At 39.9% G+C, this 19919-nt stretch overlaps 1 protein-coding gene and 1 non-coding gene across 5 annotated transcripts in view; one reads left to right on the forward strand and one right to left on the reverse strand.

The window, feature by feature from the left end:
- Positions 1–19919, reverse strand: part of GRM7 (glutamate metabotropic receptor 7) — an 808167-nt gene that overhangs the window by 395480 nt on the left and 392768 nt on the right. The window lies entirely within an intron of this gene.
- Positions 9456–9593, forward strand: LOC119920460. Its single transcript, XR_005448205.1, has one exon. It is a non-coding gene; the product is annotated as a small nucleolar RNA SNORA7 (small nucleolar RNA).

The raw sequence follows: 19919 nt of genomic DNA on the forward strand, positions 1-19919 counted from the left end.
AGTGCTTGGTGCAATAGTAAGCACTTAATAAATACCATTTAAAAAGACGGGAAAAAAGCCCTGGGGTAGATACCCTATCCAAGTCTTCTATATACTTTCTCCATATCTATATAGTTGACCTTCTCCAGATCTATATATAATTGTCCTGGCCACGTCGTGCACACAAAAAGGCTGTGCCTCACTGTTTTGTCATGTTTAGTCTTTGCAGTACTGGCATTCTTTTCTCTTTTGCCTCCTTGTCTCACAGCCACTCCTTTCTTAATACCAGTCCACCATACTGTCAGCAATTAACTCCCTGTTTACAGCTGGGATGTAGCATTCTGAGGCTTTGTTTTACCATATCCTTAAAATGTTTCCTTACGTTCAGTTTCATAATTTCAGCTCCCCACACAGCTGTCCTCTAGGCTGTAAGCTCACTGTGAGCAGGGAATGTGTCTGTTTATTGTTATATTGTACTCTCCCAGGAACTTAGTACAGTGCAGAGGCACACAGTAAGCACTCAAAACATATGATTGAATGAATTCAATGAATTATTTGGTAATCCTGCTGCGGCTCATTCTCCTCACGTCTCCCACCCAGAGTAACTGTGTTAAAGTGAGCATACATTAATTGCTGGGGGACTGACTACATTCCAGAACTTCATTGTTTGTGATTTTGTTTTGCCATAGGCCTGTAAATGATGCTGGCGGAATGGCTTTAGTAGCCCTATGTGGTACCATTGTTGGGTTCAGGACTCCCAAGTGTAGTGATGCTTTGCTAGTACTACAACTTGATAGATCTTTAGTTTGGCCAGGAGTTTGATGCCATGCTGCCACCATACTCTCACAGTCTCTTAAAGGATGTGCTGTTCTTCTTGATTCAGTTTTCTATCTCCTCGTCTATCGCTGCATCATTGATCACTGTGCTCTCTAAGTAACATATTTCTGTGACAACAGTTGGTTCAATGTCAATATAGATTTTTCTTTGTGGTTATGGCTTCATTGGTGCATCACCTTGCTTTTCTTTAAATTTAACATCAACCAGTAATGGTCCGTATTTGGAGCCAAGAATCAATGAAAACCCAGGGAGAAAAAACATGGCCTAGAAGAAAAATTTATAAGTGGAAAGATTTTCACTGATTTTCAGAAGATATCTTCCATTATTCATCAGGTTTTACATATTTCCTGTTCCACTTGTTTAGCTGTCCTACCCTCCTCCCTGCCTCCTGTCTTTCCCCACTTCAGTCCATACTTCACTCGGTTTCCCGGATTATTTTTCTACAAAACCATTCAGTCCATGTTTCCCCATGCCTCAAGAATCTCCAAGGGTTGCCCATTCACCTCCAGATGAAACGGAAACTCCTTACGATTGGCTTTAAAACACTCAATCACTTTGCCTCCTCCTATCTTACCTCATTTATTTCTACAGCCCACCTCATACACTTTGCCCTCTAGAGCCAGCATGCTCACCGTGCCTCGATCTTGTCTAGTTAATCAATCCATCAAATTTATTGAATGCTTACTGTGTTCAGAGCACTGTACTAAGCACATAGGAGAGTACAATAGAAAATAATTATGACTGATTGCTTTATGATAGACATAGAAAAAAAAATCAGAGTATGCTAACGTGCCCTGAAAATGAAGGCTTAAAATATCACACCTATAAATGAATACAGGAGAACATTTATGCTATTCTGTAACTGAGTGTACTGAAAAAAAAATCAAATTATAGTGAGGAGACAAATAAAACAAATAAAAAAGTTTGCTTTGAGGAGTTAAAATGCCCCAAATACTTGGATAGGGATTAAGAGTCTGATCAGACTGTATTCCAAAAAGCATTTACTATAAAAAATAAAAATATATATTGAGCTGGCTCTTCTGATAAATCTGGCTGAGTGAAATACTCTCTGGGAGAACAACACACATCCATGTGCATCTAAGCATCATTTATATAAGTGCCTAAATGGTGCATTGTCATTCAGGGTCATGGTCTGCTGAGGTAGTGAGATTAAAAAGTTTTTTGATTAATAAAAATGCACCATTCATTCAGTCATTCATTGTCATATTTATTGAGCGCTTACTGTGTGCAGAGCACTGTACTAAGCGCTTGGGAAGTACAAGTTGGCAACATATAGAGACCTTCCCTACCCAACAAAGGGCTCACAGTCTAGAAGGGGTAGACAAACAATAAAACATGTGGACAGGTGTCAAGTCATCACAATAAATAGAAATAAAGCTAGATGCACATCATTAACAAAATAAATAGAATAATAAATATGTACAAGTAAAATAGAGTAATAAATCTATACAGACATATATACAGGTGCTATGGGGAGGGGAAGGAGGTGGGGGGGATGGGGAGGTGGAGAGGACAAAGCGGGCTCAGTCTGGGAAGGCCTCCTGGAGGAGGTGAGCTCTCAGTAGGGCTTTGAAGGGAGGAAGAGAGCTAGCTTGGCGGATATGCAGAGGGTGATGAAGGTAGTTGAGGTTAAAAAACATTCTTGAGGAAAATATTGTTGGGAAAACAAATGCCTTGATAAATTTTTTCGCTTGTGACTCAATGTGCAGTCCCCACAAAATTAGGACTTGAGAAAAAAAGGCAATAGTCTAGTTAGGGAAATAGAGATATTTTTTATTTTCTCAGAAGTCCAATACTGTCTACAAGTGAGATTCATAGTACGTTACTGATGTTGATGATGGTGACAATAACAATGATTTCCAAAAGGTCTACCTTACTAAGTCTGAAGCCTTAAGGAGAGAAAGTATGAAGCAAAGCCATCCTGAGAACACAGAAACACAAAACTAGTATAAAGCTATGATAGTCATGGGAACCAAAAATTGTAAGAAGTTCCTCAATCTCTGAAAGTGTTGGGAACATATGTGTTGTTAGGCATTTTCCAATTAAGGTGACTATTGTGTTACCCAGAGGTTTTCCAGTTTTATTCACTGTGCGAATCCAAAGGGAAAGTATTCTGATAAATCTATCAAGGGGAAGTAAAAGGAACACATAACAAATGGCCTAATGTGTGTGCATAGTAGTAAAGCAAACACTGTGGTAGGAAAAAAATTCAGAGGTGAAGCTGACTTGTGGATGTGGGGTCCTGAAATAGTTGTTATTGAGTGTTCACCTCAATGTAATAGTAATAATAATAAGTAATAATAATGGTTAAATGCATACTGCATGCCAAGCACGAGAAGCAGAGTGGTCTAGTGGTTAAAGCATGGGACTATGGGACTGGGAGTCAGAGGCCATGGGTTGTAATCCCAGCTCCGCCACTTGTCTGCTGTGGGACCTTGGGCAAATCACTTAACTTCTCTGTGCCTCAGTTACCTCATCTGTAAAATGGGGATTAAGACTGTGAGCCCCACGTGGGACATGTACTGTGTCCAACCTGACTACCTCATAACTACCGCATTGCTTAAGGAAGTCCCTGGTGCAATAGTAAGCACCTAACAAATACAATTTAAAAAGAAAATAAAAAGCATTCTATGAAGCACTGAGGTAGATACTAGATAATCTGGTCAGACAATGCTTCTCTTCCATATGAGGCTCACATTCCTCTGGTAGACTATTCCTCACTTGCAAACAACAAACCAAAAAATACTCTCTTGGTACTCTATCCAAGTCTTCTCTTAGAGAAGTTGGCCTTTAACAGGACACTTGTCTGGATGCTATTGTCTGAGTATATTACACACGTGGATTTATGGTTTGATAAATATCTGTCAAGAACTACAACCCACCAAATAGAGTTTCACTTCAGTGGGATTCTGTGATTCAGTCAGTAGCATTTACAGCTGTTTAACATTTTTGCAAACAACATGCAGTAGGTATAGTAGGGTAAAAATCAGTTAAATAAAAAGATTCTTAGTGATAAAAAAGGCATGAGAGTAATAGCTATTTCAGCATTGTATCATAGGCCACCATATCTTGGGGCTGCATGAACAAAGACAGCTTGTCATGAAGAAATTGACATGCATTTTGATTTGTTCACCTACTAGGTTGTAAGGTCTTCGCAGGCAGGGATAGTATCTATCAACTCTAATGTAATAATAATAATAATAATAATGTTGGTATTTAAGTGCTTACTATGTGCCAAGCACTGTTCTAAGTGCTGGATAATGATAGCATTTGTTAAGCACTTACTATGTGCCAAGCACTGTTCTAAGTGCTGGGGTAGATACAAGGTTGTCCCATGTGGGGCACACAGTCTTAATCCCCATTTTTACAGATCAGAACACTGAGGCACAGAGAAGTTAAGTGACCTACCCAAGGTCACACAGCAGACAAGTGGTGGGGCCAGGATTAGAACCCATGAACTCTAACTCCCAAGCCTGGGCTCCTTCCACTAAACCATGCTGTGTACTATCCCAAGCACTTAGTGTAGCACTCTGCACACAGCATTCAAAAAGATTGACTGTTTGATTACTTTAAATACAATGCATTTTCCAAATCTGTTCCCCAAAATCTCTATTCACATTAAAAGGTAAGGGAATGCATTAAATAAAAAAAAAATACAGCTGCTCCTCAGGGGCTGACCCGTGCCAGTGGCTCAACCAAGAATTCTTTCCCCGTTGTGTCCATACAAAAATTGCCTGTTTGCATTCAATAACTGTGGTAAGCCTGTCATTTCAGTCCCGCCCCTGGGAGTCAAAACATTTACCAAGCCTCCAATCCAAGAAAAACATTCCATTTTCACTGGTCAAATAGAAACTTGTCTCTCTGTTGGTGTTATCTTCCACCTTTCCCAAGCTAATTGCATCAGCCCAGTCCTTCAAAATTTCCAGTGACTATCTATTTCTCTCTGCATTAACCAAAAACTCCAAAACAATATCCTTATTAAACAAGAGCTTGTCAATGTGGCTATGTGTGCAACAAATAGTTATCATGCTGAGCATATATTTAGCCATTAACTTCATGTGTAAATGCAGAAGAGTGATGTTACCAAAGAAATATTAGCTATACTATATGTTATGGAGATGCTGCATGTGACTAATGATAATAAAGGCAAAAATAAAACCCCAAATATTTGAAGCAACCCAGTTTTTACCCTAATTTAAAAAGTGAAAAAACCATGTAAGGATTCCTTGAATTATATATTTAGTCAATCCCAAAAATCTGTATTGTAAATAAAAACAAGGCATGTAGCCTAGTGGAAAGAGCAGGGGCCTGGGAGTCAGAGGACCTAGGTTCTAATCCCGGCTTTCATTCATTCATTCATTCAATCGTATTTATTGAGCGCTTACTGTGTGTGCACAGCACTGTACTCAGCGCTTGGGAAGTACAAGTTGGCAACATATTGAGACGGTCCCTACCCAACAACGGGCTCACAGTCTAGAGGGGGGAGACAGACAACAAAACAAAACATGTGGACAAGTGTCATCAGAATAAATAGAAGTAAAGTTAGATGCACATCATTAACAAAATTAATAGAATAGTAAATATGTACAAGTAAAATAGAGTAATAAATCTGTACAAACGTATATACAGGTGCTGTGGAGAGGGGAAGGAGGTGGGGGGGATGGGGAGGGGGAGAGGAAAGAGGGGGCTCAGTCTGGGAAGGCCTCCTGGAGGAGGGGAGCTTTCAGTAGGGCTTTGAAGGGAGGAAGAGAGCTAGCTTGGCGGATGTGCGGAGGGAGGGCATTCAAGGCCAGGGGGAGGATGTGGGCTTCACCACATGCCTGCTGGGTGAACTGAGAAAGTCACTTCGCTTCTCTCTACTTCAGTTTCCTCATCTGCAAAATGGTGATTCAATACCTGTTCCCCCTTCCACTTAGACTGTGAGTCCCATCTAGGACAGGGACTGTGTCAAACCTGATGATCATCTTGTATCTACCCCAGAACTTTGTACAGTACTTGGCACAGAGTAAGCGCTTAACAAATAATAATAATAATAATAATAATAATAATAATAATAATAATGATGTTGGTATTTGTTAAGCGCTTCCTCTATGCCAAGCACTGTTCTAAGTGCTGGGGAGATACAAGGTAATCAAGGCTGTCCCACTTGAGGCTCACTGTATTAATCCCCACTTTACAGATGAGGGAACTGAGGCACAGAGAAGTTTAAGTGACTTGCCCAACTGATCCATATGAATAAGGACATGGAGAAGTTTGTTGTTCTTGGTTTGGTAATTTTATAATACCTTAACTACTGTAGTGGCCTGTTAGTACTTTTATGTGTATACTGATCTCATTGTAGCTATCAAACTCTCTTACGTTTCAGATTCATTTTTCTCTAACACACTTGAAGGGCTCTCTAAGACTGTGATGACACTTTATTGATTTCACTGTGACCTAGATTGATTGAAAAACTGGGGAAGTTTAAAATAAAACACAAAACATTTCTCAAGAATATTTTTCTCTGGCAGTTCTGTCTTTTAATACCTGCATTTTTCCCTGCCTTGCCTTTTTTATTTAATTACTCTTGAAGAGTTCTGATACTAGGATATTGAGATCATGGTAAATACTCCAATTTTATAGCAAAAGGTACAGACTGAAAAAAGTTGCAAATAGCATAAGTTATAGAAGTTCCAAATTAAATTTGAAAACATTGTCAAAATGGATATGTCTTACAGCACAAGCTTACAGTGAGAGTTAAATAAATAGAGATAAATAGAGTATGATGTACAAATGGGAATTAACTACTATTTCCTGAAATGAATGGTGATGCACCTTGGAATGGATTTTTAAATTTTATCTTTATTGCACAGAAAAAGAGACATTAAAAAAAAAAACCTAAGGTTATGTCTAACTCAAGATGGGGAGATTACTGTTGAATTGTTAATGGGCCCAAAGACTAGACTATTTTGAAGTTTGATGTTAGTAACCTCTTCATTTGGAATACCCTCTTCATTTGATATGTGGGTTGACTTTTAGCTTGCTTTCTTTGGCATGAAGTGGCATGACATGTTGGATAGTTTAAGCAGCTTAGATGTAAAGGGGAGTTAACAGTCCAGTTCAGTCCTTGGATTTGTTTCATGAAATAGCTGGGTGGATTGATCAGTGTTCTGTCATAACAGGAAGGTAACACACACGACAGCCATAAATAACCAGTTATTAATACCTGGATAGAGTTACGTTGAACATTTTAGTCAAAATTCATCTGGGCTAAATTCAAACTGTACAGCTGGAGGGTACTATCACCAAAATCTTGAACATTTCTTTTACCGCAAATGCTACTTTGTATAGGCTACATATTTGCTCTATGCTTGCTGCTGTTTGCAAAGAGCCTGATGGAAAAATACAGAGGGCAAACTAACAGCTACAGTCATTTCAATGATGTGTGCTAGTCATAAGACTAAGTCATAGTCTGGTAATGACAATCATTTCAAAGGGGTTTTTATTATTATTACTGTGTTTCACTTTTTAAAATATGCAATGTCAAGAAGTTTTAATAGTTTAGTCATTGTCACCCACAACAAATTTTTCTTTTCTTTAACTTTCAGAATGCATCACGACAACTAAAACCAGCTCTGCATTGATATATATTCATGGATTTCCCGAAGAGTTCAAACGAATGGCAAATCATATTAATTAGCATACTAATTAAATAAAAGGGATTCATACATGATCTAAAAGAGCTGGATTCTTTTCAAGATCTGTGTTCCCTGCTGTTTTCTTTCCTTGCCTGAAAATTCAAACTACGATGAGGAAATATTCCCCAGCATCAGGAACCTTCCAATGTTGAAAGATTTAAGGCCAACCCTTCATTTGACTCTTGCTTGGTGATTTGACTCTTGCTTGGTGTTTCATTTGTGTTTCCTCTCTTGCCCTGGTTGCAACGAGTCATGGCCCACATAGATATGCCCAACGTAAGGTCAGCCAATAACTATACCCATGCCTCAGTGGGGAATGGAACTGACAAGATTTGGCTTCCAACATTCAGGGCTCAAGAGGAATGGGACCATTAGCTCAGCTGGAAAAGGAACTAATCTGCATTATACAAAAAGTCTGAAATTCCATTTGATAATGAGATGCAAATAAGATATCCCCTTAGTGAAAACCAAGTCTTTTTGCTTAAATTCAGTCCAGATCACCTGGATACAAAAGTGAAATTCAGATCAGCACCAAGCTATGTGTCTGTAATGAGACCTAGCTTCATACTAGGATCCAGACAATTTTCTAACTGACAAGGGGACCAATGTATGAAAGGATCACTCAAAGTAACAAATCAAAATCTAAGTACTTATTTCCCTGAAAATTCAAGTGTTACAATCTGAATAAACTTCCCCCACCCATTGATGTCCTTATGTAAAACATAATGACATATACATATATACACATGAAAGTGTTTGGAGGTATCACTGTCCCTAAGTGATCTGCTTGTCTTGGAGATAGACCCAGGTGGTGAGTAACTGGGTGGATTAGAGCACTGAGAAGTGGTTCCTATAAGAGACTCACTCACTGCATGCCTCCTAGGCTACAGCATAATTCTTCCAGTCTCCACCCAATCTTCCCTATCAATCGACCAATGGTATTTATTGAACTATTATGGAGTGCAGAGCACTGTAATCAATTGTATTTAGCTCTTACTCTTCGCAAGCACTGTACTAAGCACTTGGGAGGGTAAAATACAACAATGCTGGTAGACACATTCCCTTCCCACAAGGAGAAAGGGGAAAGGCATTGATGGGTTTTCTTCCCTAGGTTTTAAGCATCTTGTTAATGTAAATCAAGACTAGGAATGGAGAAACGGCAGCTATTGAGAGAGAGGAAAAAGTGACTGAGGGTCCTTTAGGGCCATGTGGCTATACAGTCCTCTAGACTATAAACTCTTTGTGGGCAGGGAACATGTCTACCAACTCTACCATGCCTACCAACACTTATACTCTCCCAAGTGCTTTGTACAGTGCTCTACACACAGTAAGCACTCAATAAATATGATTGATTCAGGAAATGTTTGACTGATAGTTACCACCAGTTTCTGCTGTTAGATAGTTACCACGTCCCGCCCACCCTGTGCACTAGTTAATCCACCACCACCATCACACCCAGACACATTCATTTAGATTTCCACAGTCTCACACCCATACCCACGCACTGTCAGGAACTGACATGCTCATTGTGGGCAGGGCACGTCTCTACCAACTCTCTTGCACTGTACTCTCTCAAGCACTTAGTACAGTGGTCGGCACACTTGTAAGCATTCAATAAATATGATTGATTGATACGTAAAGAGAGAACCTTCACATGAAGCAATGACAAATGAAGGCGAGTGAACTTATAGCTGCAGCTGTCACTTTGGTCTCTAACAGTATCTCAGCACAGAACCCAAAGGAGTTGGTGTGGGAAATGGACCAGCTAGTGGAAGAATTTGCTTCAGTTTCACTTACCTTCCTTTACTGCTGCTCTGTGGTGGAGTCCCAGCCCTGCTTTTAGGTGTGACATTTCCCGTGCAGGAATTTCTGGACAATGAGCTGCAATGCTGTCATTGGTTGCACATGTAACCACTATTTCATCTACCTACTATCATGGCTACCCTCTCAGGGTCACAACTGGAGAGTTTCCAGTACTCTACCAGTCTTGGCTACAGGAGGGAGAGTCAAGCAGAGGCCTACCCATTACATTCCTAGCTTGGGCAGTGGCTAGCAAGTGGAAAGCAATCAGCTACAAGTCAAAACTCACCGGTGCTGGGCAGCAGCAGCATGGGAGAGAGTCGAGGGCGGAGACTCGAGTGTACTACATGGAAGGCGGCAATGGTAAACCACTTCCATATTTTTACCAAGAAAACTCTATGGTTACACTACCAGAACGATTGCATATGGAGAGCGGAGCATTCTGGAAGAGATGTGTCCACGGTGTCGCTATGGGTCATACATGACTTGATGGCATAAGACAAGGCAAGACTATCATGGCTACTGCTTCAGGAACTAGGACTTCTCATTAGATAAGTCTCTAACAGATTGTGGGTGTCTGTTTAGGTGTTTTTCTCTACCTCTACAACCCCTGTCTGATTTCTCTGTGTTCTTCTGTCACCCCTTCATCTCTCCCTTAATTTTCTGTGTCATCCTGTTTTTCACTCCCTGTTTTCCTCTTCAAAGTACAATAGTCCCTCTGTATTCATGGGGGGTGGGTTAGAAAAATCACCCCAAAAGAGATGAAATTGTGAATACCACCTGCACTGGATGGAAAAAGTCTATTCAACAGTTATCAGCCATCTGGCCTTTACCGTGATAGGATGGAGGGTAGGGGTGGTCACTGAATAGACAGGACTGCAGACATTGAGGGCAGGGGTTGTGGCAGTCTCCCTCTCTGGACTGTAAGCTTGTTATGGGCAGGGAATGTGCCTGTTTATTTTTATATTGTACTCTCCCGAGTGCTTAGTACAGTGCTCTGTATACAGTAAGTGCTCAATAAATATGATTGATAGCCACCACTCAGCTTGAAGTTTGGGTCCATCCCAACTGCAGATTGGCACAACTGCGAATAAAAAAACTCCCAATGCCAAAGGACTACTGTACACCTCTTGATTTCTCTCACATTTCTTTTTCTTATTGTATCTTCAAGTGAACTCTGCATTTTAATTCATCAGAATTTGAATCAGAAGCAAGTGGGGTCCTGGAAATTGCAGCTATATCTGAAAGGTCCTGCAGAGAGAGAAGGCCAGTAGGGAAAGGGAATGGGCTTAGTGTATGTGGAGGCTACTTCTTATGATCCTTCTTCTAGCTATCTGCTTTCCTGTTTTTTCTCATCTCATAACCTTGGCACTCTGTTCCCCTTCCTCCTGGTCTCTACAGGCTGTGACTTTGCCAAAATAATAATAATCATGGTATCTGTTAAGCACTTACTTTGTGCCAAGCACTGTTCTAAGTCCCGGGGTAGATACAAAGTCATCAGGTTGTCCCACGTGGGGTTCACAGTCTTCATTCCCATTTTACAGATGAGGTAACTGAGGCACAGAGAAGTTAAATGACTTGCCCAAAGTCACCCAGCTGACAAGTGGCGGAGCCGGGATTAGAACCCACGACCTCTGACTCCCAAGCCTGTGCTCTTTCCACTAAGCCACGCTGCTTCAATGTGATAGCATGTCAAGATTCATGTGACAAAATTAGGAGACTCCAATGTTAAATTGCCAGAAGGGAAAAATGCATGGAAAATGAGTGTATTGATTAGTGTGAGCTTCTTAACTACTGACTGATTTTCAATTTTAAACATCCTTCATCCTAATGCCAAACAGAAAGGCAAAGAGTGATGGAAAAATCTAACTTATGTTTTTCTTCTTTGAATTTTGGAGTTCTTTCATCGATAAATATATATCTTTTTTAACCTGGCTGTGCTTATGTAAAAGACCATGGGACCTTTTTCATATCCTAACAGTCATTACAAACACAAACTCTAGTAATCATTTAGGAATGAAATCAAATTGCAGTATACTGCATATTTGCCAATTTATGTGTGCTTGTCTTCACCATTAGATTATGAGTTTCTTAGGGACAGGGATCATATTCTGCACTTCTTTGGAATATCTTGCAAGTGCTTAAAATTAACAATGATATTGATGATGCTGATGATTAAATTAGAAAGCTGATTATTCAAATCATTATTATTCAATAATGAGTTAGGAATACCCAGATTAACTTGGATAATCAAAATAAAAGTTAAGCAAAATTGAGTGCATGCCTATCTGAGTTAGCCAAACCCAATTATGTTCATTTGTCCACATTTTTTTGATTATGTAGACTAGTCTCAGTCTCAAATCATCAGGTTAACTGGATTTCTCCTGACTTTGAATAGAAATCTGAGTGGGAAATAAACTAGCATGGTTCCAAGACAGCTCAACATTCTCCATCTTGATAAAAATGATCATCTGCTGATCTTGAATCAGATTTAGTACAGCATAAGCACATTCTGTCATGTGGTTGAACTGCATTAGTTTAGAGATTTGGCTAATTTTATTTCTGAGATTCCATTAGTAGATATAAAGTTTCATTATAATCTTCCAATATACAAATAAAGCCTTTTTTTCCAGAGTGGGATGAAGCAGATGGCAGAAATTGTAACTACTCTTATGAGGAAATCAAATATGACACCTGTCATAATTATTCATAATTTTTTTCTCCAAATATTTTCCTAGAGATGGATATTCTCACATTAGATTTCTCCAAGTTCCAGCCTTCTTGCTTATGCTTCAAATGTGTTCTCAGAAAGCACTGTCAACAAAACAAGGAAACAGTCTTTTGAGTAGTTCTGTGACTTCAGTGGGAGTTGGATGGGAGCTTTGGCCTGTACTCAGATATTCACTTATTTTTAGAAAAGAACAACATGAAGTTTTCTATTCTCAAGTTGACTTTCCTAAAATGGCAACTGTGCCAAAATTAACAATGGAAATGAACAAAGGAAGGCATTCATCACTGTGATCTTGCTTCATTTCCTGACTTTGGAATTATTTTATTATGATTCATCTTTTCTCATTGCCTTGAATCTACTGTAGCTCAGCTCAGAAGCTCCAATTCAAGTGCATGCAGATGAAGGAATTAAATGGAGGCCAAGTTGGTAGCAGCACTGGGCTCTATTCAGGAGAACAACATTCATAGCAAGGCCTGTCAAGGCTTGGAAGGGATGGGATATGAGAATTCTTAGCATTGTATAGTATGGGATTGAGTGCTTGTTTCTTTCAATCTTAGATGGTTAAGGAGAGACATTCACTAACTCTCAAGTGAGCTGTCACTCTGTAAGAATCAAAATATAAGTGGTTCTGATTCAGAGGAAAGATAAAACTGGGGAATTATTTAAGAATGCACTCTGACTCTCCAGAGGTGAATCCACTCTATAGATTTCCACATAGAGAACTGTAGCACAAGTCAGTTTGGACATCTTCCTGCCTCCAGGAGGATGCACCTAAATCAACCCAGCTAAAGGAATAGCCATCACTTTCTCAAATATCTTTCAGGCAGGAAATTATGAAATCTTCATCAGTCAATCATTCCAGAGGTAGTAACCTTTACACTCAAAAAATTCTAACTTTTATCTTACCTATGACCCATATTTTAAATCAGTTTTTGCTCTTTCCTTTTGTTCTGGTCTCGGTAAAGATGGCAACCATTCAGACATTATGGTGGTACCTCAGTGGATGCTATTGAGGGGATAGCCTGGTCAGACTGACTCGTCCAGTATCTGGAGCAGTATGAAAATTGCTGCCATACCCAGCTATTTGGGAATAGCATTGATGTTTGAGAACTTTGATACTCACCACAGCCCCACAGCACACAGGTTAAATGTCCTATTACTCTACCACTGCCCCTATCTGTAATTTAATAGTTTATTTTAATAGTTGTAGACTGTAAGCTCCTTGTGGACAGGGAGCATGCCTACCAACTCTTTTGTATTATACTTTCCCAAGCTCTTAGTATGGTACTCTGAACACAGTAAGTGCTCAATAAATGCCATCGATTGATTGATTGTGGAATAGGTTCAGAGTCTTTACCTAATCCTCCTGCTCCTCCCTCTCCTTCTACAGCAGCATGACCTAGTGTAAAGAGCATGGCTCTGGGAGTCAGAGAACCTCCATTTTAATCTCAGTGGTTTTAAGGCCACTTACCTGTTGCATGACCTTGGGCAAGTCACTTAATTTCTCTGTGCCTCAGTCCCCTCCATTGAAAAATGGAGATTCAATATCTGTTCTCCCATCTATTTAGACTGTGAGCCCCATGAGGGACCTGATTATCTGTTATCTACCCCAGCACTTAGTACAGTACTTGACACATAGTAACCACTTAAATACTACAGTTGTTGTATTATCGTCATTATTATGAGTGTTGGCCTCAAGTCAAGCTTAATGCTGCCACCAATTTAATGATTGGGCATGAAATCTTTCACTTCCTTCCTGGAAAACCATTAAAAAAAGGAAATATATCCTTGTGCTTGGGATAGTTCCTTTGGACAATCGTGACTGTACTCTGGATGTTCCAGTAAGTCATGAGGCAGCATGGCTTAGTGGAAAGAGCACGGGCTTTGGAGTCAGAGGTCAAGGGTCCTAGTCCCGGCTCTGCCATTTGTCAGCTGTGTGACCTCGGGCAAGTCATTTAACTTCCCTATGTCTCAGTTACCTCAACTCTAAAATGGGGATAAAGATTGTGAGCCCCACATGGGACAACCTGATTACCTTGTATCTACCCCACCACTTAAAACAATGTTTGAAATATAGTAAGCACTTAACAAATACCATTATTATTACTATTATTACCATTATGTGGATGCCCCGTCCATCTGGAATTTATCACTGTGTACTGGTACATGAGAAGAGGCATCTAATGGATTTTTCTTTCTTAAATGCAACTGTAAAGGATTTTATTTGTGTGTGTGTGTGTGTGTGTGTGTGTGTGTGTGTGTGTATGTGTTCTGATATTTCTGAGGATTCAGACATTCGAAAGAAATACGTACTTGGACCCATGCATTCATTCATTCATTCAATCATATTTATTGAGTGCTTACTATGTGCACAGCACTGTACTATGAGCTTGGAAAGTACAAGATAGAGGCAATATGTTATAATAATAATAAAAAACTTAAGTGCTTATTATTAGTCAAGCACTGTGTTAAGCACTGTGATCAATACAAGACAATTAAGTCAGATACAGTCTCTGTCCCACATGGGGCTCACAGTCTAATGGGGAGAGAGAACAGGTCTTGAATCCTCACTTTACACATGAGGGAACTGAGGCACAAAGAAGTGAAGTGACTTTTCCAAGGTCACACAACAGGTAAGCAGCAGAGCTGGGATTAGAGCCCAGATCCTCCAACTTCTAGGCCTGTTCTCTTGCCACTAGACTTCACTATCAAATATGTCATATTTCCACCCTGCCTGCGTAAAAACTAGCAGATTCTCAGCAGATTTTTTTCCATTTATCAATGGAAACGTTCATAACTAATGTGCACAATCTAACATTCTTATATAGCGGTACAGTTCAAAGGTAATAATTTATTTTCCATTAAAAAGTTCAAAAAATTATTCTTCTAGAAAAGCTTTCTATTTCATATACGAGGCTATGTCTGATTAATCACATGCAGACTATGGAGTCAAAAGAAGATTTTTGATTCACAAACACTTTTAAGTATCTGTTCATTTATCATTGAAATTCAGTTCCTTACTGACTCCTATGCCCATTGACACTGACAACAGTTTTAGACTTTTCACACCTTCCTCAAACCCCCTGTCCCTTTGCCTCCCCCATCCCTTGTCCCTAACAACTTTGCCATTTATTTCATGGATAAAATCAAAACCATGAGGAGTGAATTGTCACTCTTTATTGCTGTAAGGTACTTTCTCAAGCATTTAGTACAGTGCTCTGCAAACAGTAAGTGCTTAATAAATATGATTGGATGAATGAATGGTATGCCTAAAATCTCCTCTTACCTCTCCAGTCCCACCTTCCTTCTGCTCCCTCTTTGACTCTCCAATCCTTCCCAGGTATATCTCAAGAGATCTCCTGCCTCCTTTTAAAATGTACCTCCTCCACCTGTGCCTTAGTTCCCCACCTTCTGCACCTTATTAGAACACTTGTCTCTGCCCTTCTTCCCTCCATGACCACCATATACAACTGCTCACTCAGCAATAGCTCCTTCCCCACTTCTTCAAACATGCCATGTGTCCCCATCCTAAAAAAAACAACCGAAAAAACCTCCCTTGACCCCTTGGTTCCCTCGAGTTATCACTCCATTGCCTTCCTATCATTCCTCTCCAAACTCCTCAGATGAGTTGTTTATACCCACTACCTCCACTTCCACTCCTCCAAGTCTCTCCTTGACCCCCTGCAATATTGCTTCCATCCACTCCTCTTCTTGGAAATTTTCATCTCTAAGATCATCAGTGACCTCCTTAACAAATCCAGTGGCCTCTACTCCATCTTAATTCTCCTCAATCTCTAGGCTGTTTCCCTTTTCCTGGAAACAGTATCCAACCTTGACTTCAGTTCCTTTCCTGGTTCCCCTATATATCTCTGGCTACTCCTTTTCAATGTATTTTGGCTCCTCCTCTGCCTCCTCCCCTGAGGGAGCCCCTCACAGTTCAGTTCTGGACCCCCGTCTATTCTCTATCTACATCCACAACCTTGGTGAACTCATGTTTCCAATGCTTGAACAACCATCGCTATGTCGATTATTCCAAAACCTACATCTACAGCCCTGATCTCTCTCCTTCTTTGCAGTCTCACATATCCTCCTCCCTTTAGGACATCTCTTCTTGGATGTACCACCAACACTACAAACTTAACATAACAAAAACAGAACTTCTCATTGTGGTGAGCTCACAACAAGCTGCCTTGTTAGAGACTGTTTATGATCCCGTGAACAACAAGGGAGAGACTTTGTGAAGGCATTGATGGGCTCTATTTGAGGCAGGTGATTGCTGGCCTGAGTGGGGCAGAGCACAGAGGGAGGCGTGGCTTCCTCTCCCTGTTCTACCCAGTAATAGGCCTGGACCAATCACTGAGGAGCAGAAGCATGCACTGAAGCAGCACTCGGCAGCAGCACTTGGAAGTAGAAAGACACAGCATTGGCAGAACAGGCTCGTTTGACCACATACTGGTATTGGACCCTTGGTGGAGTGGAGTGAGTGAGTGAGTATGTGTCACTCCCTTGCACGCTGGTAAAACTAAGTAAAAAACTTTCCACAGTAACCTTGGTGATCAGTGGTGTGGTTTGACTTCTGCTATGTGTCACCGAGGCTCCCCCGATCCAGGAAGGTTCTGGTTGGTACGAACTGGGGAGGTCTTTTGACACTCATCTTCCCACCCTGTCCTCCCCCAGACTTTCCCATTAGTGTAGACAACTCCACAATCCTCCCTGTCCCACAAGTTTGTAAACTTAGCATTATCTTCAACTCATCTCTCTCATTCAATCCAATATTCAATCAATTGTATTTATTGAATGCTTTCTATGTTCAGAGAACTGTACTAAGCCCTTAGGAGAGTACAATACAAAAGAATTAGCAAACACGTTCCCTGCCCATAATGAGTTTACAGTCTCCAAGGAGAGACAGACATTAATATATAAATGAATAATTTATAATATGTAATTTAAAAATATGTACATATTCAATCTTCACCCCATCCCATCAGTTCTACCTCCACAGCCTTGCTAGAATTTGCCCCTTTTGTGTCCTTCCAAACTGCTACCACACTGATCCAAGCGCCTATCATATCCCACCTTGATTACAGCACCAGTCCCCTAGCTGACCTCTCTGCCTCCTATTTCTCCCCTCTTAAGTTCATACATCACCCTGCCAACCAGATCATTTTTTCTAAAACACCTTTCATCCCTTGAATCCCTAGTTTTCAAAAACCTCCAATGGTTGTTCATCCATTTCCACAGCAAATATCAATTCCTTACCATTGACTTTAAGGCACTCAATCAGCTCTCCCCCTCCTACCTTACCTCACTGTTCTACTATAAACTAGCCCTCACATTTAGCTCCTCTAATGCCAACTTACTCACTGCAGCTTGAATTCATGTTTCTTTTTTTTTGGCATTTGTTAAGCGCTTACTATGTGCAAAGCACTGTTCTAAGAGCTGGGGGGGATACAAAGTGATCAGGTTGTCCCATGTGGGGTTCACAGTCTTAATCCCCATTTTACAGATGAGGTAACGGAGGTTCAGAGAAGTTAAGTGACTTGCCCAAGGTCACACAGCAGCCCCCTGCCCATGTCCTCCCATATGCACTTGTGTACATATCTGCCTGTAGTTTATTTTAATGTCCACCTCCCCTTATAATCTTTAAGCTTCTTGCAGTCAAGGAACATATTTACCAATTCTACTGTACTGTACTCTCCCAAGAACTTAGTAGAGTGCTTTGCACAGAGTTCTCAATAAATACCACTGATTAATAGTGAATCAGACACAGACTACTATGTAATATTCAAAACCAAAAAAGAAACTCTAATTTTGGAAGTTCTGATTTTAAAACACTATTTTGGATTGAGAAAGATAAATGCATTCCAAAGCATTTCTTCACATAACTTATTTATAACACTGATTAAAATTAGGAAAGCACTTGAAATTGAGAAATATCAAATTTATCTTAATGCAAAAAGAATAAGTATACAAATTGAAAAAGTGTAAATTCCACTATTTTCCATTGGGCTCATTATTATCTAAGGACTGAGTTTGTTTTCAGAACAACACAGGAAGACTGTCTACAAGGATAAATAAACTTTGGCCTTAAAGACTACTCCTGCTGAGTTTTAGTTGTGGGAACATTGGCTGTATCATTTTCACCATATTTCCGCATACAGAAAATCAAGCATTAACCAGTTTTAAGCCAATTTTGTGTCCTGAACTGAATTTCTTTTAACGATTCAAACTAGAGTTTCCTGAAAATAGAATTGCATTATACTGATAAGATATTTCATAACCTCTCAATATACAAATGCTGAATAATAAAATTTATCTCCAATTATTGCATCCCAAAACCTGATCACATTCTCATCAAGGCCTTCATTCAAGTCTTTTAAAGTGGAACACTGCATTGCCTCAGAAATGCTGTTCTGAGAATGCCATCTGTAAATGCAATTTGGAGACAGGTCTGCCTGCCTGACAAATATGGTATTTGGCCAAAAAGCCATTTCAGGAGGAGTTCTTGTAGCACTGAAAGGCAATACTTAAGCCAATGTGCAAATGTCAAGTGACCTTCAAGCTGAGGCTATAAACTATACAGCTATAGATACATTAAGGGAATTCCCAAAGTCATTATTCTAGGCCCCAAAATGACTATTCATGCTAAACCAATGAAATGCTTTTTCAGCATTTAGAAAAACAAAACAAGAGTAACCAACCTGCATTTATATTGGATTAGCTAATAAGAATTCCTAAAGAAAATTAGCCCACCATTGAAAGAAATAAAATACTTATTCAATTACTAGCTTTAATTGCAACTTGCAAATAAAACTGTCTGCTAAACCTGATTAACCTAGTTTTTTTTCCCCAAAAAGTATGTCTTTGGTTACTATTGTTCAACAGATGTTGACATCCTTAATTTCTAAGGTTGTCTCATTCATCTAATTTAAGGATGATTAAACTTAGGTATGAGGCAATTGTGCGTTTGAGTGGCAGAAGGGGCAGGTTTTTTTTTTTTTTTTTTTTAGAAAAGTTGGGTTTCTTTTTCTCACTATTCCCTTGGGTAACCATTTATTAAAATATACCACGTTCCTGTTTCTGTTCATCAAATTCTGTCATTCATGATTTGGTTTAAGCAAGTGTTTCTTTAAAGCCAAGAACAAACTCAGTAGCTAATGGAAAAAAAAGCAACCATCAAGGCTTGTGTTCACCCATAGTTTGGAAAACTCTAGATAGCCAGAAAAATTCAATTCAGTGACTCATTGCTTCATTACTGCTCACAGGAAGCCAGTTTAGGGATCAGGGTCAGCAACCACATTTTAACCCGAATAATTGTTACATCTAGATCCATGTAATATTGAACTTCCTGGGGTAAGCAAACCTCTCCTTGTGCTGAACAAATCAATCCTTGTTTCTTCAGCAAGCAAACTGCAGGGAGCTTGGAAAACTAAAAAGATCAGAGTGAAGCCACCTGTCGCTGAAACATAATAATTACACCAGTTTTGTTTTCAATCCAATACAAGGGGAATTGATAATTCGTGTGTGTGCATAAATCATCACTCTTCCCTTTGAAAATGCTCAGTTGGATTTGTGGGAGCACAAATGAGTGCTCCTGTTTATTCAGCAATGCACCCACTCGACAGATCACGTCTGTAGGTGCTGTCAGTCCTGTTTACCTCTTGCCCTCCATCTTGCTCACCACCAGGAGTAGGGTGAGGAGATCTGAAAGGGATTGTGGAGGAGCTTGAGCTACTCTCTACCAACTAGGTGAGATTATCTCAATTATTAAGTCAGCATATTATTGCCAGGGGCATTATGCATACAGAGGACACTAGTGGCATGTGCTTTCATTAACATTAAGCATCAGTCACTAAGCTACAGATTTGCCCCCA

This window comes from Tachyglossus aculeatus, chromosome X1 (assembly GCF_015852505.1).
Source record: "Tachyglossus aculeatus isolate mTacAcu1 chromosome X1, mTacAcu1.pri, whole genome shotgun sequence".
Lineage (NCBI taxonomy): Eukaryota > Metazoa > Chordata > Mammalia > Monotremata > Tachyglossidae > Tachyglossus > Tachyglossus aculeatus.